This window comes from Choloepus didactylus, chromosome 2 (genome assembly GCF_015220235.1).
Source record: "Choloepus didactylus isolate mChoDid1 chromosome 2, mChoDid1.pri, whole genome shotgun sequence".
Lineage (NCBI taxonomy): Eukaryota > Metazoa > Chordata > Mammalia > Pilosa > Megalonychidae > Choloepus > Choloepus didactylus.
In genome coordinates this window covers 153,820,481-153,846,956 of record NC_051308.1, presented here as the reverse complement: position 1 = coordinate 153,846,956, position 26,476 = coordinate 153,820,481, and the positions used below count along the sequence as shown (strand labels likewise).

The 26,476-nt window shown below is 37.1% G+C and overlaps 1 pseudogene; it reads right to left on the bottom strand.

Moving 5' to 3' along the window:
- Positions 1-7,294: 7,294 nt before the first annotated feature.
- LOC119513654 lies at positions 7,295-25,279 on the bottom strand (annotated as a pseudogene).
- Between the last annotated feature and the right edge of the window lie 1,197 nt (positions 25,280-26,476).

The window sequence follows — 26,476 nt, the reverse complement described above, 5'->3', positions numbered from 1 at the left end:
ATCAGTTGTCCATAGTTGTGAGGGTCTACTTCTGGGCACTCAATTCGATTCCATTGGTCAGTATATCTGTCCTTATGCCAGTACCATGCTATTTTGAGCACTGTAGCTTTGTAATATGCTTCAGGGTTGGGCAGTGTGAGACCTCCCACTTTGTTCCTCTTTCTCAAGATATTTTTGGCTATTTGGAGCACATTGCCCTTCCAAATAAATTTGGTTATTGGATTTTTCTATTACTGTGAAGTAAGTTGTTGGGATTTGAATTGGTATTGCATTGAATCTATAAATCAGTTTAGGTAAAATTGCCTTCTTAACTATATTTAGTCTTCCAGTCTATGAACATGGTATGTTCTTCCATTTTTTTAGGTCTTGTTCAATTTCTTTTAGCAGTTTCTTATAATTTTCTGTGTAACGGTCTTTTGTGTCCTTGGTTAAGTTTATTCCTAAATACTTGATTCTTTTGGTTGTTATTGTAGATGGGATTTTTTCTTGATTTCCTCCTCTTGTTGCACATTACTTGTGTATAGGAACACTACAGATTTTTGCATATTGATCCTGTAGCCTGCCACTTTGCTGTATTCATTGACTAGTTTTAGTAGCTTTGCTGTAGATTTTTCTGGATTTCCTACATATGGAGTCACGTCATCTTCAAATAGTGAAAGTTTTACTTCTTTCTCTCCACTTTGGATGCCTTTTATTTATTTTTCTTGCCTAATTGCTCTAGCTAGAACTTCCAGCACAATGTTGAGTAACAATGGTGATAGTGGGCATCCCTGTCTTCTTCCTGATCTTAGAGGAAAAGCTTTCAGTCTCTCCCCATTGAGTATGATGGTAGCTGTGGGTTTTTTATATATCACCTTTATCATATTGAAAAAGTTCCCTTCTATTCCTATCCTTTGAAGTGTTTTCATCAGGAAAGGATGTTGACTTTTGTCAAATGCCTTTTCTGCATCGATTGAGATGATCATGTCATTCTTCTGCTTTGATTTATTGATGTGGTGTATTGCATTAATTGATTTTCTTGTGTTGAAGCAGCCTTGCATACCTGGAATAAATCCCACCTGGTCATGGTGTATAATTCTTTTAATGTGTTGCTGTATTTGATTTGTGAGTATTTTGTTGAGGATTTTTGCATCTATATTCATTAAAGAAATTGGTCTATAATTTTCTTTTTTTGTAGTATCTTTGTCTGATTTTGGTATTAGGGTGATGTTGGCTTCATAGAATGAGTTAGGTAGCTTTCCCTCTTCTTGAATTTTTTGAAGACTTTGAGCAGGATTGGTACTAATTCTTTCTTGAATACTTGGTAGAATTCACATGTAAAACCATCTGGTCCTGGGCTTTTCCTTTTTGGCAGCATTTTGATGACTGACTCAGTCTCTTTACTTGTGATTGGCTTGCTGAGGTCCTCAATTTCTTCTTGAGTCAATGTTGATTGTTCATGCTTTTCTAGGAAGTTGTCCATTTCATCTAAGTTGTCTAGTTTATTAGTGCATAGTTGCTCACAATATCTTCTCATTATCTCCTTAATTTCTGCAGGGTCAGTAGTTATATTTCCTTTCCCATTACTGACTGCATTTTTTTTGCATCCACTCTCTCTTTTTTTTTTCGTTAGACTAGCCAGCGATCCATCAATTTCATTGATTTTCTCAAAGAACCAACTTCTGGTTTTGTTGATTCTATTGTTTTCTTGTTCTCAATTGCATTTATTTCTTCTCTAATCTTTGTTATTTCTTCCCTTCTGTTTGCTTTGGGGTTAGTTTGCTGTTCTTTCTCTAATTACTCCAGGTGAACAGTTAACTCTTCAATTTTTGCTCTCCCTTCTCTTTTAATATAGGCATTTAGGGCAATAAATTTCCCTCTCAGCACTGCCTTTGCTGCTTCCCATAAGTTTTGATAAGTTGTAGTTTTCATTGTCATTTGCCTCAAGGTATTTACTGATTTATCTTGTAATTTCTTCTTTTACACACTGATTTTTTACGAGGGTGTTGTTTAGCCTCCATATGTTTGTGAATTTTATGAACTTCTGCCTTTTATTTATTTCCAGCTTCATTCCATTATGGTCTGAGAAAGTGTATAATATCAATATTTTTAAATTTGTTGAGACTTGCTTTGTGACCCAACATGTGGTCTATCCTAGAGAATGTTCCATGAGCACTTGAAAAAAAAGTGTATCCTGCTGTTGTTGGATGTAGTGTTCTATAAATGTCTGTCAAGTCTAGTTGATTTATTGTACAATTCAACATCTCCATTTCTTTAGTGATCCTCCGTCTAGATGTTCTATCCATTGATGAGAGCTAATGAGTCTTTTAAAGTAACAATTTTGTCTCAGGTTTGGAGGCCAGTTTACAAGCATGGGGATAAGAAAATCTTATGTAATTTTCTGGTAGGTCCAATTTCCTGGAATATTAGGCCCATTCACAGTGGACCTGTGTAAGAATTGCATAGGAAGTGAGGACTCTAAGTGCCTCATGGGAATTACCATGTTTCATACCCTTACAAATTCTCAGCACCTAACCAAGGGACTGGCATTTAGCACTTAATAAATAATATATAATAATGAAGATAGTTCCCACTTATTGCACACTTGTTTCAAGTCCAGTGATAAGTTCTTCACATAGGTCATCTTTTCTAATTCTCAGCACAAACAATTTACCACAATATTACAGAAAGATTTAATGAGTTAAAATCACAGAACTACTATGCAAGATTTGAACCCCAGCAGTCTTGCTCCAGATCTCATGCTATCATCCACTTCAGTATAATGCCTTTTGTTTGTTGAGTGAGCTATAACAACAGTAATAATTCCTATTTATTGATTGCCTTCTAAGTCTAGACTCCTTACATATCTCTTGTAAACCTCAAAATAATCCTTCATGACAGGGAGTATTCATTATCCCCATTGCCCAATTAGCATAAAGAGTCAGAGGGAGGTAAATAAATGTCTATGTTAAGTCACTGAGCTACACCAAACATCTAAGTTCATCAAGCTTCTATGACAAATACCACGCGGTGGGTTGGCTTAAACAACAGGAATTTAATGGCTCACAGTTTTAGGCTAGAAGTTAAAAAATCAAGATGTTGGTAAGGCTTGTTTCCTCCCCAAAGACTGTAGCATACTGGAGCTGGCTACCTGCAATCCTTGGAGTTCCTAGACTTTAATCTTTGCCACCTGTCACATGGCTATGTCTTCTCCCTCCTAGCTTCTGTGACTTCCCTGTCCTCATTAAATGGACTCCTATGATCTGGATTTAAACCTACCCTCATTCAATCGGGCCCCACCGCAACTAAAAATAACATCTTCAAGATGTCTTACTTACAATGGGTTCACACTTACAGGAATGCAGAGTAAGATTAAGAATATATTTTTTTTCTTGGGGTTATATGGTAATTTTCTACTACATAAAGGTAACAATCATGGAGTGTGATTCAAACTTTAAAATCCATTTAATTAAAACCACACTCTACACTCACTCTCTCTAAAAGAAGAGAAAGAAGTAAAGTGCTTAAAAAGAGAGAAAAAAAGAGATATGGAAGAAAGGGAAAGAGGATTGCTTATAATATTAGCTTCCTATCTTCTTTTCTAAAATATACATTTACAATTATAAATTATTTTCATCTAAAATTGCTTTAATTGCATCCTTCACATTTTGATATGCAGTGATTTAATTTCTTAATTTTCATACTTACAGTGTATTTTCTAATTATCTTGATTTCTAACATTGTTTTATTGAGTCAGAAAACACACTCTGATTTTCATCCTATAAAATTTGTTAAGACTCACTTTATGGCCTATGGCCTAATATATGGTCTGTTTTTTTAAGACTTAAGTTTTTCCCTCATGTCCTACTTTTTAAAAGTTTATTGTGGTAAAATATGTAAAGATAAAATTTTAACCAGTTTTAAGTCTACAATTCAGTGGCAGTAATTTTATTCACAATGTTATGCATCCATCACCACTATTTCCATAATGGTTTTATCACCCCAAACAGAACATCTTCTACCCATTAAGCAATAACTTCCAGTTCCCCCATATATAATTTATATTTAAAAATATTTCTGATGTACTTTAAAGTTATGTGTACCCTGTAGTTGTTAGGTGTAGTATTCTATGTATATTAATTAGGCCAATTTTGTTAATGATGTTGTTCACAATTTCTTTAGCTGTTTATTTTTAAAACATTTTTGGTTGCTTATTCTAACAAGTACTAGAAAATTTTGTTAACATTTCCCAGAATGATTGTTGATTTATCATTTTTACTATCTGGTTCTATAAGTTTTTGTTTCATTTTAGTTTGTAGCCATATGATTAGTTATATACAAATTTATATAACTAATTTATATAACTAATTTTATTTATTATATATATTATATTATTTATTTATTTATATAACTAATTTATATAACATAAAGAAATACAAATTCTTTATGTATTTCTGGCAAATTGAAGCATTTTTCATTATGAAATGACCATATTTATCTCTAGTAATGCTTTTTGCCTTCAAGTCTATTTTGTCTGATGTTATTGATAGCTATCCAGCTCTCTTTTGGTTAGTATTTACAGATATATTTTCTCCATCCTTTCATTAATTAATTAATTAATTTTGTTAATATATAACATAGAGTTTGGTTTCGTTATCCAGTCTGTTAATGTTTTTCTACAGCATTTAGACTACTGCAAGCCACATATGTAATTTAAAATTTTCTAGTAGCCACATTAACAGAACAAAAAACTCTGATGAAATAAATTTTAATAACTCAGTATGCCAAAAATGACCATTTCAACATATAATCAATATGTAAAGATATTAGTGAGACATTTTCCATTCTTTTTTGCTGTAATAAGTCTGCAAAATCTGATGTGTATTCCATACCCACAGCACGTCTCAGTTCAGACCGGTTGCATTTGAAGTTCTCAAAAGTCACATATGGCTAATGGTTACCTTATTAGAAAATGCAGATTAGAATATTTGTGCTAAATTTAATTTTGGATTTTGCCTACTGTGTTCTCATGTGCTTTCCATTTGTTCTCTTTATTCCACATTTCTTTTTTTCTCCTTTGATCCCTTCTTTTGGACCAATTAATATTATTGCTAATCATTTTATCCTCTCTTCTCATCCAGTGTCTAAAAGTTAAACAGTCCAGTTCAATTCACTTAGTGGTTACTGTGGGAATTATATTGTTGATCCTTATCAAAGTCCAGAATTAATGTGTACATTTATTCTCCTCCAAGAGATTGAAGAGATCTTCAATTACTTTGCCTCCGTTTAATCCTCTCTCAGTGTATATGTTTTTATCATGCTCTTTTCTTCTCTCTACATTTAAAACTCCATGAACAATATTATTATTGCTTTTAAAAGTCAATTTTCATTTTGTTTTCAATCTATATTTTCATACATATTTACTACTTTCTTTGCTTTTCATTCCATTCTCCATCGTTGAGTTTCCACATGGGTATGGGTATATAAATATACACAAATGTAAATATAATATAAATATGAATAAAACATGATCTTTATCTTAAATTGAACCTACCCCTTGTTGAGGAGAGAGCCAAATATAAACAACTAAATGGGAAGATTGAAAACAATGGGGATGAGGATGGTTGAGAGTGGAGGAGAAGGACGTGTGTGGACTGAACAAATCATACCACTAAAGCTGTAGTGAATGAACATTTAAAATATCATCCCAAACTTATAATCAGATTCCAGAGTTGTGCCCAAATCTAAGAGCAGCCAAATTCATTTATATGTTGCAGGCAGAAACAATGATTTTTTTTTTTTTTTCTAAAGGTGCTTGGTCAATTGGATAACCACAAGGAAATAAGAAATGACTCCACCTGATACCATATACAAAAATCAGTTCCAGGTGGATTGTGGAATTAACTATACAAGTGAAAACAATAAAGTATCTGAAAGATAATATGGAAGAATATTTTCAAGTATTTGGGGGTAAGGAAAGATTTCTTAGGTAAAATACAATGTAGTAAACATAACAGTAAAGAGTGACAAATTTTACTATATTAAAATTAAAATCTTTTGTTCATCCAAAGACACCATTAATAGAGGAAAACAGCAAACCTGCCATAGAATATGCCTGGGCCTTGGAGCCACTGCCTTGGGTTGCACAACTGCCATGTAGATCCAAGCATGGGAGAGGGGCCCAGCGGGTAAATTTGTCCCATTGCTCTTTTACCATTGTTAGGTGTTCTTCTAAAAAACTTTTTTCCACTTCAGCATTCTTTGAGTTGTTCTCTAGTTTCTATTGTCTTCCAGAGTTTTGAGATGGTTTCCATGGTCTGTCTGAGCTACTAATATTTGGGTTCAGCCTTCATTCTGGTTTCAGAGTTCCCTTTTATTTTGCTGTTTCTAAGGTATGTTTACCAGGATGTCTTACACCACCTTCTTGATGATGTTGGTTTCCCTTCCAAAAGGTTTTTAACTTGCATATGGTTTGGTAGAAACTATGAGGTCAGCAGTGTTTAAAGCATGTAATTGATTTAAAAACAACAGGATCCAATACCTTTGGATCCAGTACCCAATAGCCAATAAGACATAAGCTCTGGAAAGCCCACTAGGTCGTGGCACCTCTACGGTGTTCTAGAATTAGAGCCTGTTGGCCCTCTTCTCCCCACAATAAAAAATATTTTTGCTAATCCCTGCAAGGGAAATACAGAGAAAAGTTACAAGAAAAAAGTTACTTGAGGAAATCAAAATTTGGAATATCTGGTAGAAGAGTAGATCTAACTGTGATCCTCTTGAAGAAGTCATCCTAATGAGTAGGTCATACGATGAAACAGGAATCAGGAGATTTGATTTAATTCTAATCTGAAAACTCAACCTCCCTGAACCTCAGGTTCCTCATCTGTGAAATGATGGGATTGCATTACATAATCTCCATGTTTATTTGCAGCTGTAGCACTCAGTGATTCTATCTTCAATGATACAGTGATACAACAGGAGCATCACTAGTTGAAGAATGGCCTGGAATGAGCATTTTGTTCCTAGGAATGGGAGAGTGTGCATAGATAAAGCAACCGTCTCAGGAATGACTTTTGAGCGTTCTGTCAAGGTTTAGAATCTAAATCTTAAGTGTTCACTTAAGGAGGATACCTATACTGATTTTGCTTCAGGATGAGAAAAATTTCTGGATAAAATCTCTCTCTCTCCAGGAGGATGCAGTCTACATTATCCTCGAGTGAGAGATAAACCACTGGGTCAATAAAGATACCTCTAGGTCTCATTCCTGAAGGGGATGTGTCATGAAGGTAAAGGCTAAGAAAAAATACCACACACTTCACTCCTGGAACTCTTGCTTGTTGTCCTTGAAGGAGTGGTTCAGGGTATCTGCGACAGCTTCCGGAGCAAGACTGTGGGGAACCCACTTGCTGGGCCATCTGCTCTCTGTAGTGTCAGCTGCCTTCTGCAAATCTGCTGAGTTCTCACACTGAGCCAGAGTGATCACTGCGTTCTCCAAACAGGGCACCACTCTACTGTTAATTACTGTAACCTTAAATGAGGCAGGAAACTTAGGGATATATATTAAGTTCTCACACAATGAGATCCAAGATTCTGAGACTACATCTCTAAAATCACACACACACACACCCTCTTCTTTTTACTACCATCATTTTCATTTTCCTATTGACTATTCATTCTATGGTTCTCCAGCCCACAGCAATTAAAAAAAAATCTATCTCCATGTAACACCTTCAGGGGTATCTAGAAAAAATAATTTCCCATTAAAAGAAATTAAAAGGGAAATAAACTACACTGGTAGACAGATGAAGTAGGGTAAATCAGATTATATTTATTCCTAATTGTAAGCTTTAAATGGATTTTCAGGGATTTGAGGTCTAATATTTATTTCTGTACCACTTTAATCTCCCAAAAAAACATTTGTATTCTCTCTGCAAAGAACAATTGTCACATAGGCTGTTCCTTGAGAAAACACAATAGTCTGTTTTTATACACACTGATTGATTTTTTCATCAGTGGAGGGTTTTTCCAATATGTGGAAACCAGAGATTCAGTGAAAATGTTTGCAGTACTGGAGAGGGATCTGTAAACCCCAAATGGGATGTAATTACCAAAATACATACATTTTTTCCTGGTGTACAAATATCTGTATCTCCATACTTCTATATAAAATAATACAAAAACAGACACACAAATAATATGATATATTTAACACATATGTGAAAAAGAGACTCACAATTCCCATTGAACATTATTCCTTCTTTAAGAATCTTGGCCCTTAGAGCGATGAAGATGTAAGAACAGAAATTATGTTTGGTCCTGGAATGTAGGGTCCAGTTGGTTTCTGACCCATCCTCAATAGGGGCTGGGGGCTCTTTGTCTTTTGTTGGTTAGTCAAAGACAAAATACTTTCATTTTGGAAAGAAATACCTGATGCACTCTCTAGGCAGATTGGCTATTTCTACTTTGGGACTGTTGACTGAGTAAAGGGGAAATAGAGATTACAGTGGGTACAGCCTTGAGTCAAGGGAGGTAATGATTCTTATGACTACTTGTAGCGAAAACTTCTGATTTCATGTGTAACCAATATCTGATTAGTTATTTTCCTCAACAACAAAAAATAGGAGCCAAAATTGAGAACACTAGCGTCTGGTCTTTAGAATATTTTAGCATCCACTGTAATTTAGGTGGTAAGATACCTTTGCAGTCTTCTATTCTTCTAGAACTCATTTAACATAAACATTCAGTATTTCTCTGCAAATCAAACCTATACCAATGACAAACCTTTGAAAAGAAATTTGGGGAGACATTTGTCCCAAGTAAAGAAACCTATGGTTGCTATCCCCAAATTGAACATGGCGCTAGGTATGACGTTGTTAGATGGTTATTGAATGAATGGCTGACTGAATGAAAGGTCAAATATTTTCTGATCTGCTCTATTTCCTATAGAAATCGATCTGTGGGATCACAAAGAAGCAGAATGACAAACAGGATAATGGAGCAAAATTAGCAAGAGGACAGTTTTAGCTACTTTTTAGCAAAAACTTCTGAAGACTAACTCTAACCCAAAATGTAGTTGGAAGATTTCTCCACTGTTCTATAACTTCTTTGAAGTCAGGGACTTTATCTGAATTGATAGTGTTGTACTTGTGCTTAGCCAGTTGCTTAATAAATATTTTGAAATATTATATATGGGATATTGACAGGAAGAATGAGTAAATGAAAACTGATATTTTTCTCAAGGTTTCATCAGATACTCATCACCTAAATGTGGCCCCATTTATAGAAATTATTACCTTGAAATTAAAACATGGATAAATATGTTGGAATGAAGAGGAAGTTATGATGTAGAAAGTAAAATAAATGTTCTGAAAATTATCAGGAATATTGAAAAGGTGTAGCTTTAAAAGACACATGCTATTACAGATTGATTTAGAACATATAGTCATTTTTGTAGATGAAATGACTAAACAGGCATTAAAAAGTTATATCTCTCCTTGAGAAGAATAAGATCTAATTCTGTGAAATATATATTTTCATTAGATCAGGTTTCCATTGTGATTTAATGTGTAACCAATATCTGATTAGTTATTTTCCTCAACACCAAAAAATAGGAGGCAAAATTGAGAACACTAGCGTCTGGTCTTTAGAATATTTTAGCATTCACTGTAATTTAGGTGGTAAGATATACTTCACAATTTGTATGAAGTACAAATTGGTTTTAAATAATTGTGCTCTTCATTAGATTCTTCTCCTGTTGACAGAGCTTGAGCTCTAGCCTCTAGATCTTTTCAACCCATCTTCCAATCACCATTCTTATGGACCTTAACCTTGTCTCAAATATATATGGAAACCAGTGATGATGGACAGTGTTTAGTACAATCCCTCTCAACTGAATCATTCAATGTCTAGACCATGCTCTGACACCTGGATTCAGCTTCAAGGCATGTTCCAGGTACTCACTTCTGTGACAGGGCGACTGTTCTAGTTTGCTAATGCTGCGGAATGCAAAACACCAGAGATGGATTGGCTTTTATAAAAAGGGGTTTTATTTGGCTATACAGTTACAGTCTTAAGGCCATAAAGTGTCCAAGGTAACACATCAGTAATCAGGTACCTTCACTGGAGGATGGCAGATGGCGTCCAGAAAACCTCTGTTAGCTGGGAAGGCACATGGCTGGCATCTGCTCCAAAGTTCTGGTTTCAAAATGGCTTTCTCCCAGGACATTCCTCTCTAGCAAGCTTGCTCCTCTTCAAAACATCACTCACAGCTGCACTCAGTTTAGTCTCTTTGAGTCAGCATGTTTTATATGGCTCCACTGATCAAGACCCACCCCTGAATGGGCGGGGCCACACCTCCATGGGAACATCTCATCAAAATTATCATTACCCACAGCTGGGTGGGGCACATTCCAAGCAAATCTCTGCCCCACAAGACCACAAAGATAATGGCATTTGGGGGACACAATACATTCAAACCGGCACAGCGACCATTTCAGCTGCAGGGTGACATCCTGTTCAGCCCAGATAAGCTCCGGAAAAAGCTCACAAACTCTGTGGCATGTTCTATTCCATCAGGTCTTAGGGAGGACTTTGTTCTTATAAACTTTGTGAGCCCAGTCACGTATTAAGGGCTTGGTTAAGGGAAAGAAACTCCCGCCCCACAATGCCCATATTTCCCTTAGAAAACATTAATATAAACACTCTCTTTTGCCCGTGCCACCTCTGCTCCACCAAAGGCAACCAAGAGACAGAGAAGCATTGTCTGACTCAGCCTCCCTTCCCATAAGCACGGCGAGCCTTGTGGCGGGTCCTGAGGATACTGCAGCTGCTCCAGGGCCTGGTGGTTGATGGTGCTCATGCTGTTGTAGACAAAGCAGCTGCTCAGGAGCACAGCCAGCGCGAAGATCCACGAGTCTTTCTTGGGGTCCCCCTGGAGAGCACGTTAGAGCTAGAGAAAGAGAGGAAATGACATGTGAAATGATTTATAAGATTAAAATTAGAGGGAGACATTTAGGATGACTCCTTAGTGTTTAGCTTTGGTAACTGAATAGATGTTGTCAAAAAGTAATAACATACGTATTTCCAGGGAATGATGAATTTTGTTTTGAAATTGTTGGTTTCTGGTATACTTAACAGGACATTGAAATGGGATTGTCCAAACCTCAATACAAGTGTCTCATTCAAATAAAGAATTTGTCATAGTTTCTCATAGTAATTTTTTTTTTTTTTTATCTTTGAAGGACAGGGAAAATGTCCCTCTTGCTCACTAACGTGAACCCAGTGCTCAGCACATACTAGATACTAAATTAACTTTTGCTCACTTGAATTGATATGTAGCTCCACAGAAAGTCTACCTGAGAAGTTATGTTTGAGAAACTGTAGTATATATATTGAACCTACAGAGATATCTTTATATAAACTTGCCCACCAGATGCATAAGATAAATAGAATGAGAAAAGCAAAAGACTGACAATGGAGCCCTGAGAACACTAGTATTTAGGGTAAGTAAAGCAGAATGCAACATGAAGGAAACTGAGCAGGAATGGTCAGAAAAGTTTCCGGGAGTTCCAGGAGTACATGTAAGTCAGAAGCCTTAGTGGAGTGAGTATCGAGAAGGAGGAAGTGACCAACATTATTATGTACACAGAGAGAGTTCACAGAAGACAGGAACCAAAGCTATCCCTAAGTTTGTCAATATTCATTAACTCCAGAAATATTTACTGAGTTTCTGCCATGTGCTGGGCACCATTCTTGGTGTTCAGTCTCTGGCAGAGAACAAAATGCATACAAATTCCTGCCTGTGGAGTACTAATCTGGTGGAAGGAGTCAGATAATGAACAGACTACATAAGCAAAATAAATGTTAGCTGGTAAGTGTTCTGGAAAAAATAAATGGGGAATGGGGATAGAAAGGGGTGGGGTTACATGTATACGTAAGATAGTCTGGGGAGGTCTCACCAAGAAAGAGACAAAATGGAGGCGAGCGGTGACCTTGATGAGGAGAGATTTAGCGAACGGGAGGGAGCAGGAGTCAGATTGGATGGAGGAGTGATGGTGAGGGAAAGGTCTTTAGAGAGCCTAGAAAAATAGATGGGTCCAGGAATTAATTTATTTAACTGGAAGAAAAGGATATTTCTTGTTCATAGACTCACTGGGAAGAGCGCCAGTAGTGAGGATGTTTTAGGGTCTGCCATGTCTGACAGTGTTCTCCAAGCTGGGGGAGACTACTTTGTTTTCATTGCGAGGACGGGGCACTTTAGTACACCCAGAGACAGAGAGCAGTCAAACGGCTTTAGCTGTCCGTTTATTGTGTCTCCAACAATGCACATTCCCCTGTTCCCACACTGCTTCCTGCCTTTTGCCTAAGGTGGGGTCCTGTGGAACCGGCATTCTACAGTCCTGGAACTCCAGTGGGATAAGCTGTCTTGTACAAGGTGCCCCACACAATGGTATGCCCACAAATGAATGCTGAGCTGCATGGCACAAGTGAGTATCTGGGTCACAGGTGGGAGGCGTTCTCACCACTCCCATGGCATTGTTGGTGAGCGATGTAACACCTAAGCACAATCCTGGGGCAGGTTAAATGGTGATAGGCAATAAGAACCCTGTTATCTCCTTTGAGATAGTAAATGAAATATTAAACAGCAAGCAGGCATAATTTCTGAATAAAGAATGCCTCCTTTTCAACATTATATGTTTTTCTCCACAATTTGTGAGACTACACAATATTGTCCATATGTTCCTGATGTGATACAAAGAATTGGTAATTGCGTGCTTAATATGCATGGATTTTTCAGGCTCATAATAGAGATTTAACTGAAAATCTAGATAACAGTTAAAAGAGCAGCACTTAGAAAGGCTAGAACCAGAGCAGGAGCAAGAGTGAGAATGGAAGAACTGGGTGGTGGTGGTTGTTGGGAGAGAAGGGGAGTGTTGGGAAGAGAGAGAATATTAACTGAAGTTCCTGGAAAGAAAGGGATGAATGATATACTAAAGAGGCAGCAAGATATATTTTGTTTGGGGCCAGAGAACCTAAGTTTAAACACAGGATCTATTCTTACTGACTGTGTGACTAAGCAAAATTCTAAACTCTTTCCTGAGATTCTTCATCTGAAAAAAATGGGAATGTTAATAGTAAATACATGCAGAGTGACTGCTATGATTAAATGAGATGATATTTGTACAGCACATAAAATCATGCCTTGTAAAAAGTGCAATGTAAATATTTGTTTAAAACATTAAGTCTCCAAAGAGGCAGGAAGCATGGAATTCCAGTTGAAGGTAATGAAAATTGGAACAGAAGCCTGGGCTAAAAGGATCTTCTTCTGGGAGTCATAGTCTGAGTTTATGATGCAAGGCCAATGGAGGAGAAAATTGAGATGATGCAATCAAATACCTGAAGTGTACCAGCTAGAGGTCCTTCTTGCTCTGACAAAAACTGGGCCCTGTCTCAGCCTGTCTTCTCAATCAACTGCTTCTGGTGACTTCTCTCTCTGTTCCTTCATCTGCTGGTTCTTCTATTGTATTTTCTCCAAACTTCTTGCTGTCACCTGTGCAAATTCAGCTTTCACACGTTCCACTGTGGAGGAAAAGAAGGAAGAATAATTCACATAGTAGTGCAGTGTTACTTCCTTCTTCCTTGCACACTTGTTATTTTTGCTACTTCATTGAGGAAATTCCCTGGAAATATTGTCTCTGACAGTATTATGCCACATTTGGAAGTGGCTTCAGGAGCTGAGATGCATCTCTGTGGCTCTTACTCTATTTTAAAGATCCCAGGTGGACCAGGAATGGGAAGAGGGACAGACATTAACTAAGAGCTACTATGGACAGAAAAGTCTGAGCCTTCACTTATGTATGCATACTCCACAAATATGAGGACTGCCCCTGCCAGTGCCAAGAGCCCCTTCAGTTTCCAGACCATGCATCTTGCACCCAATTGTGAGCTGCATACTGTCACCGATCTGAAGGTGGGTTAACTGTCCCATACATATGAGGATATTCCTCTAATTGCAGCAGGGGCATGGCCCATTGACCACTTAGGAGTGGAGCTAAACAATTCCCCAATTCCCATCTGACTTATGCTATGTTCACAAAATCCTAATCATAGCCCAAGACACAAGGAAACCCTGGATTTATAGATATAGGGCTGAGGATATCAACAAGTCTGGTATAAAAGAGGAAGAAAATGTTTAAACTGAACCAAACCAGCTTGACATCTCTACATTGTAAAATACATCCCAATGACACAATTTATAATCTCTCTTGAAGAGATGTGCATGACCTGAGATGTAGGGTCTAATTAAAAATCATATTAATTATTATTATTTATTAGTACTACAGTTAAGCACAAAATGAATACCTTCAGTAGGTCACACACTACCTTGAACTTGGGATTCATATCTGCAAATATTTATGGCTCAACAATTTCAGTTTAGTTTAGTGGTCATTTTCACAAGTTCTGAAGTTGCTCATTGAAACTGGTGTCCTGGTCAGGGTGTGGGAAACGAAAACTCTGTTCTTTGGATTTTTAAAAATTTTTTAACAGTTTTATTTACACACCATAGATTATAATACAAGATAGGCTTATTTCTCTGCTTCTTTTCTCCATACCCTGGATCATTTTCAGAAGTTTTCTGCTCTCATCTTTGAATTCTTCCTTGAGAAGCCATTCCTGTTCCTAAAGAGGGAAAGAGGATACTGAAAGTGACCCAGCCTTAAATATGTTCACTAATCTTGTTCCATAACTGCCCAATTAGTTTCCCTTTTAGGACTTTCATTAATTCCTCAAAAGCTTTTGACACTCTTTCTTGAAGAGTTCCATTATATCGCACCCTTTTGAGTCTTCTATCTCCACTATTAGTTTTTCTAGGCCTTCTTCTGTAGCTTCAGTAGTGTTCTCATGTTTATAGCCTCTGAAATACTGTTGCCCTAGAATTCACTTTGAACACAATAATTCTGTGAAAAATGATGCATTTTTTGGCTCCAATTCTCAACTATATAATATTAATTTTCATATATATACACAAAAGGATGAATGACATCAAACGGGAAGATCACGACATGAATCTCAGAATCAGGAGAGATATCTGGACCTGGAATTCAGTACAATTCTTTAAAATTTTGGTGGCAGTGACAACAGAAAAACATTGAGGAGATCAGGTTCTGCAGTGACCCATACTGTATTTCTGAATCAACATCCAGACTAAATATCAATTTGGATGATGGTGTAAAAACTGGAAGGTACTAGCAGCCTGGGCAGTTAACTAGTGTGCTTAAGAGGATAGAGGAGTAGGGTACTTACAGAGATAAAGTCATACCAGGGATGGCAGGAACAAAATCACTATAGACCACACTCACTAAGAAAGACAGGCCAAATATTTTTCCATAAGGTGTGAACATGAAAAGCTAGTTATGTCTCACAAAAGAACAATTTCTTCATTCAAAAATGAGGATACAATAGTTTCAGTGACATCAGATGAGGATCCACATACATAATGCATGTACTTGTGTAGGGCTTGGCAACTAAAGCTATTGTATCTTGAGTGATTGTCAACTTAGGAACCATGGTACATGGTCTACTTGTAAATGGCCTTTACCAATCACAGATTGTCAGTGATGGAAACATGAAGGGAGTGAAAACTATAGCAGAGGGAGTGTCTTTACAGGGGTCCTTTTCCTGTGGCTAATACTCTAACTTCTACACTGTGTTTTTGATCCTGGCCAGAGGAAGAGAAACTGAGGTGATGCAACTGAACACCTGAAGTATATGACCTAGAGTTTTCCCTTGTTCTACCCTTAATTGGGACCTGTATTTCTCCACACTCTGTCAATTATTTCACATTCTCCTGGTGACTCTTTTCTTCCTGCTCCATCATCTGCTGATTCTTCTTAGGCATTTCTTCTCTCATTTTTGCATATTCTACTTTGGATTTTCCACTGAGGATGAAAAGGAACCAGAAAAATTCCTGTAATTTTGAAGGACTACTTCTTTTTCCTTATAAAGTTATTTGTTGTTGTTACTTGGGGAATTTATCTGGGATCATTTTTCCTTTGCAATAGTTAGAGTGTTGCTGAATGCATTATGCTACACTCAGAATGGCTTCAGGACCTAACCACATCTTTGCCATTTTTGCTATAGCTTAATGATCCCAGGTAGATCAGATCTAGGGAGAGAGGCAGTCAATACACCAAGGACTTATATAGCTAGAGAGGCTTGAGCTTCCAAACACTTATCAGGTCTGCATGGAGGAAAGCAATTCTCTTGCCAATGGCCAGGAGTTCCATCAGTGCCCACAGAACTTACAGCCTTGATTAACTGTTAACAGTATACTGTCCCTTCCATTAGTGGCTGATGAGGACTTCCCTCTAATTGCAGCAGGCATGTGACCCAGAACTGAGACTTAACTGTGCCATAGATATTGTTCAGTGCCTGTTTAATCTACCCTATGTTCACAATACTCTAACCCATTCCAAAGCGCAAACAAACCTGTGTGTCAGATCATGGGGGCTAAAGATGTTTAAGTTATGTTATAGTTGATGAAAAAATGTCAATCCTGAATTGAACTGCCTGATTCTCTCCTTACTGTTAAATGCATCTCAGTTATGTAATTTACCATCTTTCTTTAGATACTCATGTCCTGAAATATAGGATCCATTTAAAGATGATATTAATCTGTAGTACTACAAATATGCATGAAATGTTTAGCTGCAGTAGGTAACACACAGCCTTCCCACTTAAGCTTCATATCTGCAAATTTTATGGCTCAACTAAAGTACAAGCATCATGATTTCAAATTTAATTTTGTGCCAATTTTCAGTAGTTTCGAAGTTGCGTGTTGAACTTTTGCCCTGGTGAGAGGTTGTAGAAGAGGAAATCTCTGTGATTTGATTGGCTTGTTTCTCTCCTTCTCATCTTCATATCCTTGTTTTCTTCCTGAAGTTTTCTCTTCTCATCTCTGAATCCTTCCCTGAGAAATCATTCCTGTTGCTAAAGGGAGACTCACAGAGCATAAGATAGATTTGTTAAACTTGAATATATTTGCCAAATAAGTTATCTTTATAGTACTTCCATTAATTTTGCAAGAATATATGACATTCTTGAAATTCATTCTTCCCTTAGCTTCTCTTTTATTATACTTTCTTGAGTCTCCTATGCCTGGCTTTAATTCTTCTAGGATTTTTCTCTAGCTTTAGAAGTGTTTTCTCCCTATAGTCTCTGAAATATTATTGCCCTAGAATTCCATTCTGGTATCCTTGAATCCACCTCGAATAAAGCCATTCTCCATAAATTGTCACAGTTTATTATTTGTGTGTGTGTGTGCATGCATTCTTCAACTCTCACCTGTATAATATAGATTCTCATATATATACCTATAAAAAGGATGGGTGAAATCCCACAGGAAGGTCACTACGTGAATCTCAGAATCAGGGGAGATCTCTGATCTTAGAATTCAGTGCAAGCCTCCAAAATTTTGGAGGCAGCAATAAGAGAAAAGAGTTGATTGAGATTAAGGCTTGCAGTGGCCCACACATTTCTGGGCTGCCATTCAGATTCCACATAGACACAGAGTAGGGCCTAAGAATTGAAAGGTAGTGGCAGACTGGGAAGGCAACCAGTGTGGTTCAGTGGTAGATGATTAGGGAGTCCTCTTACTCATTAGGGTGCTTACAGAGATAAAGTCTTATCAGTGGTGGCAGAAACCAAACCACACAGGGCACCACTTAGTTGAAATGCAGACCAGATATTTTTCTACGAAGTATGACCCAGAAAAATTACTTATCTCTCTTGAAATTACAATTTCCTCATTTGAAAAATGAGAATATAGAAACTCCTCTGCTACTAGGTAATAATTCCATAACTGAATGCTTCTAAAGCATTTTGTGCAGTGCCTGGAAATTTATAGCTACTGTATATTGAGTGATATGATAATGTGACAGTGAAGGTTTTCACCTAACGTCTGCACGTAAAAGGGGTTTAGTAACCATGTGTGGCATGGATAGAGGAAGTAAAGGAATGAAAAGCCTACCAAAGTATCTGGACTAGAAAAGTCCTTATTCTGGGTGCAATGCTTTAACCTACCCTGTGTTCTCCATTCAGGGAAGTAGGAAACAAAACTGAAATGATACAACTGAATACCTGAAGTTTAATAAGAGTGAAGGTCCTTTCTAGCTCTGCTATCAACTGTATCTTCTCCCTCTCCATCTTCTCAATCACTTGTTTCATCTGTTCCCAATAACTTTTTCTTTCTGTTCAATCATCTGCTGATTCTTCTTTTGCATATCCTTCACCTTTTGCTACAACCTGTGCAGATTCAGCTTTCACATTCCACTGTGTAGGTAAAGGAAGAAGAAATATTTATGTAGGATTGTAGTGTTACCTCTTTTTTTCCTCTGCACTTATTACTGTTGCTACTTCATAGAGAATATTCTTAGACCATTTTCCTTTGGGATAACCGTAATACCATTGACTGTATTGTGCCACTCGAAAATAGCTTCAGGAGCTACTATGCATTTTTGCAGTTCTTGCTGTAGATTAATGATCCCTGGTTTACCTGGCCAAATCATGTAAATGTTTGATATAATTTATTATTCTCTAGTCTCTTTACTTGTTCCTTACCTTCAATCTCCTTTTCCTTTTCTGTAAGAGTATGGTCTGTCTGTAGACTTGTATCTGTCACAAACTCCTTAGACTTCAAGAATTTCTACAGCATCTCTTCCACCTTACGACCCAGAGAACAAGGAGTTGGCAGTTGGAAATGGCTATAAGCATTTTTTCCTGTTTGTATACCCACCATCTTTTCCTCTAGTAATTGTTCCTCCTGATCTTGATAGGACTGTGGCTATTCTTGTCATAGACTTGGGTACCTGCTCCAGACTGTCAATCAGAGCACCTCCGATAGCAGAGACCTCTACAGGGGACTGATATAAAAAGTGCAGAAAGGAGAGTCTGTCCTTTTTATACTGAGGGGTTTAAGTTTGGATCATTTTTGGTTCTCTTGTCCCTTACGTGATGCACTTGCTGGGGAATGATACCATCATGGAGAGAGAAGATCAGAAGAATGGAAATAGAGAGAGGAAGAGTGGGAGGGAGGTGATGGATCAGGGAGACCAATAGTCAGAGAAAGGGACGAAGACATTGAAGCCTTGGATCAGGCTATCCTTAAAGCCTAAATTGATAAATGACCAATTAAACAACCATCATCAGGTTGCTGTCCCTTGAAACATAAAAGATCCAGGTCTAATAGTGGTTTACAACAACCTGGTGATTAACCTAATATTTCAATTTATGTCTCAAACGTTTGTTGAGTAAATTCTCTTTGATTGGCACCTAGGACATATCTGTCTATGTTTATTAAATGAAAGAGTGAATGCTTGGGATGCAATAAGTCACATCTGTGTGCAATTACACTTGGTTACATTGGTGTTTCAAAGAGGCATTTGGGTAGCTTCCCAGAATCGACAGATAAATCTTGGTTACCAGTGTCCTCTTCCTGGGTTCCTGAAGGTATTTTTCCTTTAGCTCTTGTGTCTTCTGAATGGAAAGATGATATACCCATTTTAGGATAAATCCACTGTTTCACATTTTCTAGAGGACTAAAAATATCCTGAGGTAAAGCTGAGCAATGATCTGATGATGCTGTCATATTGTGTTTAGAAAAGCCATCCCACTTTTTTCCTACTGGACATTTAATAGGAAATAGGGAGTAAAGAGTACAACAGAGAAATGATAGCAAAGTCTTATACTTTCTGGAAATATTTCTTCAAAAACTTCTATGAATCCTATATACATGCACATCAATAGAGCTATGTTTTTTCCTGCCCAGGATTTTCTAGTGAAGTCTCTTTCTCCTTGGTTTTCATGTTCAGAGAGGAGATTGCTAGGTTTAAACCACAATTTTACAAGTAAATTTATGACTTTGAAATTGGACCAACGATTACCATAAATGGAATAATGTGTTACAACATAAACTGCTCAAGATTACTAAGACTACAACAGTCTTTGCCCTGGTTTAGTATAATAACAAATCAGTCTAAAAACAGAGGCCATGTAATCTAAATAGAAGCTCTGATTATTATATGTATGCATTTGATTAAATAGAAGACTATGAGTTTATTCACGAAAGAAAAGCTGTTTCAAACTTTAAGTCCATGATGATAAAATTGGTTTTGATTCTTATGATTACAAATAGGTGGTTGTCACCATTTAAAATTATAGTTAGAATTGCTTCTCTTAAAATAAAGACCTCCCTCATTTCCTAGTATTATTTTGCCTTCCCAGACCCTAATTCATATAAATCACAGAGAAAACTTATCGCTAATTCTTTTTTAAATATATGATCTACATCTTTGTACAAATTCACGATGGAGATTTTGGTGGCCTCTTTCTCAAGGCCATCTCTTCAGGTCCAGCAGTGACTTGAGGGTTTTGTGGGCAACTGCACCTTCTGGCCCATATGCTTGTCACAGGGGGCAATGGCCTTCTGCACTGCAGCTGAGTTCTCCATCTGGGCCTGCGATCTCCATGCAGGGCAGATCCCCGCTGCTGTTGATATTGACATAGGTCAGCACCAGGATCTCTAGATCTACAAATAAAGAAGAAATTATGATATTCATTGCAGGTGGGGCAAGGAAACATCTTATTCTGTGTAGTTATAACGTATCACAAGGAAGTTTGCTAGCTATGCAGACTCTCAGGACCTGCCCCAAACACAGTGAACCAGAACATGTTCTTTGGCAAGATCTCAGGTGCTATATATGCACACCAAAGGTGGAGAATTCCTGTTATAGAGAAGTGTCTAAGTTTGTTTATTATCTATTTTAATCCCATTTTAATCCCATGCATCATTAGGAGAGGAATCCTTCCTCTCTCATTTCTGTCTTTTTACCAACCCATTGAACCCTGGCCTATAGTAAATATTTGATAAATAATTGTTGAACAAATGATGCAATCTCAATCAATAGGAGTCCAGTTTGTTTCCATTTAGGTCGGCATTGGCCAATAGAATTGTGTGTGATGATGGGAATGTTCCATGTATGTGCTGTTCAGTATAGTAGTCAATAGGCATATATGGCTATTGAGTCTTGGAAATATGCCATATGATCTGAATTTTTAATTTTCTTTAATTTTAATGAATTTAAATCAAATTCAAATTAATTTTAAATGAATTTACATTTAATATTGCTTCCTAGGGCAGTATTAAGGATAGATCTTCTTTTCCTTGTCCTTCCCTTTCTCTTACCACCTGAGAGACTTAACTAATAAAACAGGTACATTGAGACCATCTGGAATGTAGCAAAATAATAGCCATTCATTTCTCAAAAATGAAACTATGCAGATGTTACTCTACCCTCCTGTTCTCTTTCTCTTTCTCTCTCTCTGTCTCTCTGTTTCTCTTTCTGAGACTATGGTCTAATCATTCCATCATGAAAGGAAATGACATGACTTTGGCATAACTTTTGTTGGTGAATGCAAGCTGACAGATATTAACTAACACTTCCTTTTCTAAGGGCTCATATACTATCTATTTAGCAAACCATTCAAGAGTTTGGGTAGGGATTGACACTAGCCATAAACTTATAATTTCCACCATGTAACTTTTTTCCATTGACAGATAAAAATTACTATACCATTTATGTAGTAGCAGAATATTGTCAATAGATGATTGGGACAAGAGCCTAGGCAGCTATACTTAGCAGAAAAGAGCAACGTGGGCAACAAAAATAGAAAAATGAAAGGTATATTCCTTGGATGGTGAGCCGTTCAACATGACCAGAGCTAGAATTCTTGAGTGGTGTAGTTAGTGTTAGAGCTGGAAATAAGGCTGTGGTTTGGTTATGGGGACATTGTGACCCTCTTGAAATGTTTAAACTTTTCAAGAGTGAGTTCCAATCCAGGGAACTAGCAGTAGGAACAGAAAGAAGGTAGCAGCTGCTAGTGATAATTTCAAGGAATAAAGTAAATGACTAAATGTTTTGACTGAGGGGTGCAAAAGATATGACTACAATATTTTGGGTCTTTCTGGCTAAAAAGTTCTTAACAGCATTGGCAAGCCTCCAACATTCTTGACAATGAGAGGAATAATGGGAAGAGAACTCATAGACCTTGATGCTTCCTTAAGGAGTTTTAGTCTTGGAATGGCTGAAGATGTAGGAACAAAATTCTGCCACTTGTTGCAAAAATTCAGAATCTAGCTCCTCATCATGTACTATCTCAAGATCAGCAAATTTCTTTCTGTCAGTGGGTGGATGGAAAACAAAGCATTTCTTCTTTGGGAAGAACTTTTGGATAGAGACTTGAGGCAGGTTAAATATTTTTTATCATTTTGACTGTTGCCTTGAGAAAGATAAAAAGGAGATATATACAGTACAGTGTGCATGTGTCACTGTAAATACTTTCTTTAAATAAAAGTCCCTTCTACCCCATATTCTTTGGCTATGTCCAGTATCAGAAACTCTAAGCAGAGAGATAAAAGCAGCCTAATCATAGTACAGGAAAGGAAAAGGAAAAGAAAGTAGCTTCACAAACTGGGGAATAATGCAATTTAAAATTTCAGATACTTAACAAGAAATGCTTCTTAGGAAAAGCCTGGTGAATATAAATAGAAAAGAAAAAGTTTAAGAACCCACATGAAAATTTTAATTCCTGGGAATATTTTCCATGAATAAGTTATTCCTGATTTTAATTCCCAGTCATCAGTTCCTACTACCTTTTTCTAGTTTCAGGGAATTCTCCAGGTGCTCATCTGCTGTGAGGGGTTGTCCATGTGCTTCCAGCTTCAGGGTCGGACCTCTCAGAGTCCACACAAAATCTGGAAAATTCACAAAAGCAGCTGCATCCTCAACCTCATTTGCATCAGGAGAGGATTTTGTCCTGATTCGATCGGTCAGTTCTGTCTCATAACTGCAGCCAAATTTTTTTTTTTTTTTTGCTTGATTTACCAGGATTCACAGTCAAGCGTCTGGTTTGTTATAACAGGTTCTGAGCCACAAAAGGATACTGCAGTTGGTCCATGGCCTGCTGGTTGATGGTTCCCATGCTATTGTACACAAAGGTGCTGCTCAGGAGGACTGCCAGGGCAGAGATCCTGGAGTCATTCTGCAAGTCAGAAAGCATGTAAGCCAGGAGTGTGTTCCATTCTTATGGTACTTTATTGATTAGCAGTGGTAAAAGTATGCTCACTTAATTAGAGTTTTTCTATACTAATGGCCTAGAAGAGGCACCTAAATCCAAACAAAAATTCTTGTTAGTAGGGCTTGGACTTTGAACCATTTTCCCATTAGTATTTTTGGGTTACACTGATTCATAGTTTACCAGCTTACTTGGCCTGTTACGACCATTGGTAGAGAATTTTAAAATAAATAGTCAAGGTTGGTGAGCTTTCCAACATCTTAAAACAAAGATGTTCCTTTGTGTAAAGCAAAATTGTCCTATATAAGCTTAATAATATTTGTAGCTATTTTATTGAGCAGTTATTATGTACTTGAAAATTTACATTACTTATCTTGTTAAATGCACAAAACTATGCTATGTGGCAGGTAAAGATCTATGACATTCATTTTACAGATCAGATGCTGAGGTGAAAAGATAAACCAAATAACTTGGTAAAACTGCTGAATTGGTAGTAACAGAGCCATGATTTGAAAACAACTTGTCAACACTATGAAACCCAAATCCTTAACTAACATTCCTTATGGGTTAAGACTCATAACATTCAATTTATATGTACTATGTTTATGTATGTTAAATGGCTTAGTTCACAGCCTGAATTAATGATTAGAATACTCTTCTACTAGAATTCTGGTTTATGAATATTTTCCTTACTTTTGGTTGCTAAACTTGACTTCATAACATGTAAACAGAAATAAAAAGGGTATCTTATGGTTAAGCAGAAACTCTTATTTAAGGAAAAACTGAATAGTGTAGAGGATATTCATAAACGAGGGGTTTCACCAAAAGTAATTTCTTCATCCTTACCTTCTCTACAGCTCCCAGGCCCTTGGTGTCCAAAAGAACTAGGGTGTGGTTTGTTTTCTTGGGATGAGGCACATACTGCATCCAGATTCCCTTGGAGTGAGACTGCACTGTGGAGCCCAGAAAGAACCCCGCAATGGGGAGCAGGGAGATAAGTGGGTCAAGTTTTCATCACAGGCATTTCTGGAAATTGACATAAGAATGAAGGTAAATTAAGGTACATTAACGTTGAGGAAACCATATAAGCATTGATCTTAATTAAAGCCAGAGAAATAGGGAAATTAAAATATCAAGTTCACATGGGAACTCCTTGTTTTGCTGTAAAGATCAGTGTATCCTTCCTGATATTACATCAACATATTACTAAATGTCCTATATGGTTTATTATGTTAATTTTCTTTATTACCTTGTTCCATCCAGGAAAAGAACAGATTTTTAAAGAGGAAACTAAATAAAGTGGGAAGAGAGAATGAGCTGACCATGTAGTTCAAATCAGTGGGAAGATGAAAACCCCATCTGTGACGTGAACCACTTTCAATATTTATCTCTGCCTCTAAACTTTCTCTCCTTACATCATGTGGGGTACAGTGTGGTGCACAGAAGGAACCCGGCAGAGCTTTGCTTGTGCCACTTACCCTTTTTTATTCCCAGCCAGCTTGTTCATCAGGTAGGATTTGCCTGTGCGATGCAGGCCCATGATAGCACCATGACAACAGGCTGGTTAATGGCAGAAAGGATCTTCAAAGCTTCCTGATTAACTTTCAGTTGCCTTTTAAGTTTCTCAATGAGGTACACTGGGCCTGGCATGTGGACCTCTCAGGCCAGAGGCCAAGGTGTTACTTTTTCTGCTAGTGAAAAGATAGATAAATGGGAATTTCTGGTCTCTAATTAGATCAAGAAGTTTTACCAGGTCATTTGCTTTCAGAAGGTAGAATCATAAAATTCCCCAGTATGGGCAAAAATTTTGCATGCATTGGTGAGAATGATGAGAAGAATATTTGTATTCTTTTAGAAAGTTACAGAAATATCACAAATTAGCCTGGTGATTGGCAATAGTGTTATATTGTATGACAGGGATTTGCCAACATTCTATTACTCTCATGACGAAAATTTTCCATGTAATTTATTGTGGAAAACTTTTCTTTGGGATTCTCAGTAAGAAATTTACAATATGCTTTAAGAGGAAAATAGAGTAGAAATTTACTTTATATACTGGATATATGTAAGAAATTCAGTGTTCATTCATTAAGTCTTTCATCGAACAAAGACTTATTTTTTGTGTACCTTTTGTGTACACTAAGTGTTTTGAAAGGTTTGTCTTACTCATAGACGAAATGCTAGGTCTTGGCTTCTAACATCAATGAACTATTAATCTGGTTGTGAGGTAAAATAAAATCACAAACAATACTATGTTTACATCTAATGTACCTCCTGGTATAGATTACATAATAGAATCTCTCACATAACTCTGCACCATGACCATTTTCTGTGCTTTCTATCCTTGATCCTAAGTCCCTGGATCCTGTTTCAGTAAGATCCCTGATGCTTTAGGCCTGCTCTATGGGCTAGTGCACTGGCTCTTCAACTTGTGTGGAACAGGGTCCTCATTTCCCATGTGCTAAGCCAGGCATACTTTCTCTAAACTGGCTATTATTCTGTTTAGTTTTTCATATATTTATATTTCTAACCTCCCTTTGTCTCTAGATTGATTCTCCTTTACCTCTAATAGTTGTTAATATAAGCCCTGCATTAACCCCATATCCGTTTGCTTACTTCTTATTGAAGTTCTGTGCTCAGGCAGGGCATATTGCTCTCTTTGCTGACCCGGTGATCATGAAGCATTCTCTGATGAATCATGGTTGTTTTCTTCTCTGAACTCTGCATTTTGAAAAGTTTGATGCAAAATTGTTCTTGTGACCTCTTTAATAGGGCTTAAAGCATTTCTTTTTTTTTTTTTTTTTTAATAATTGTGGATGGCAAGAAATGAATAAAGGCCTCTGTTAGTAATGCCTTAACTTGTATTTTCTTCTAATTCCTGCATCTCAATCTCTGCAACCCAAATTGCCCCTAATATAGCATGTTCACTCTTTACAATTCAAGTAAGTTTTTGCTTAGGAATTCTTTTTATTTTCCTGCTTTATTCTAAAATAAAAACAATCTGCTACAATGTCTGCTTCAGTACAAGATGGAGCAAATGGGCCTAGATTTATCCTCCTTACTGAACCAATCAAAGAATGGGAAAAATATATGAAACACCAGTTTTCTTTTTTTCCTTTTTTTTTAGCAGCTTTATTGAGATATATTCACATGCCGTACAGTCCATCCAAAGTGACAAAGAACATCAGACATGAAAGGGTAGTGATCTGAGATTTGACAAACAAGGCAGTCTTACGATTGTCCCACCTTACTGACGAGAGAGCTGCACAGAGAGGGAACTTCCAAAAAATGAAGAGTTTTCCCCCAAGTATCAGCTGAGTACTGATTAGTGCATGCATCTCAGGAAACTAAAAAAAGACTGGGAAAA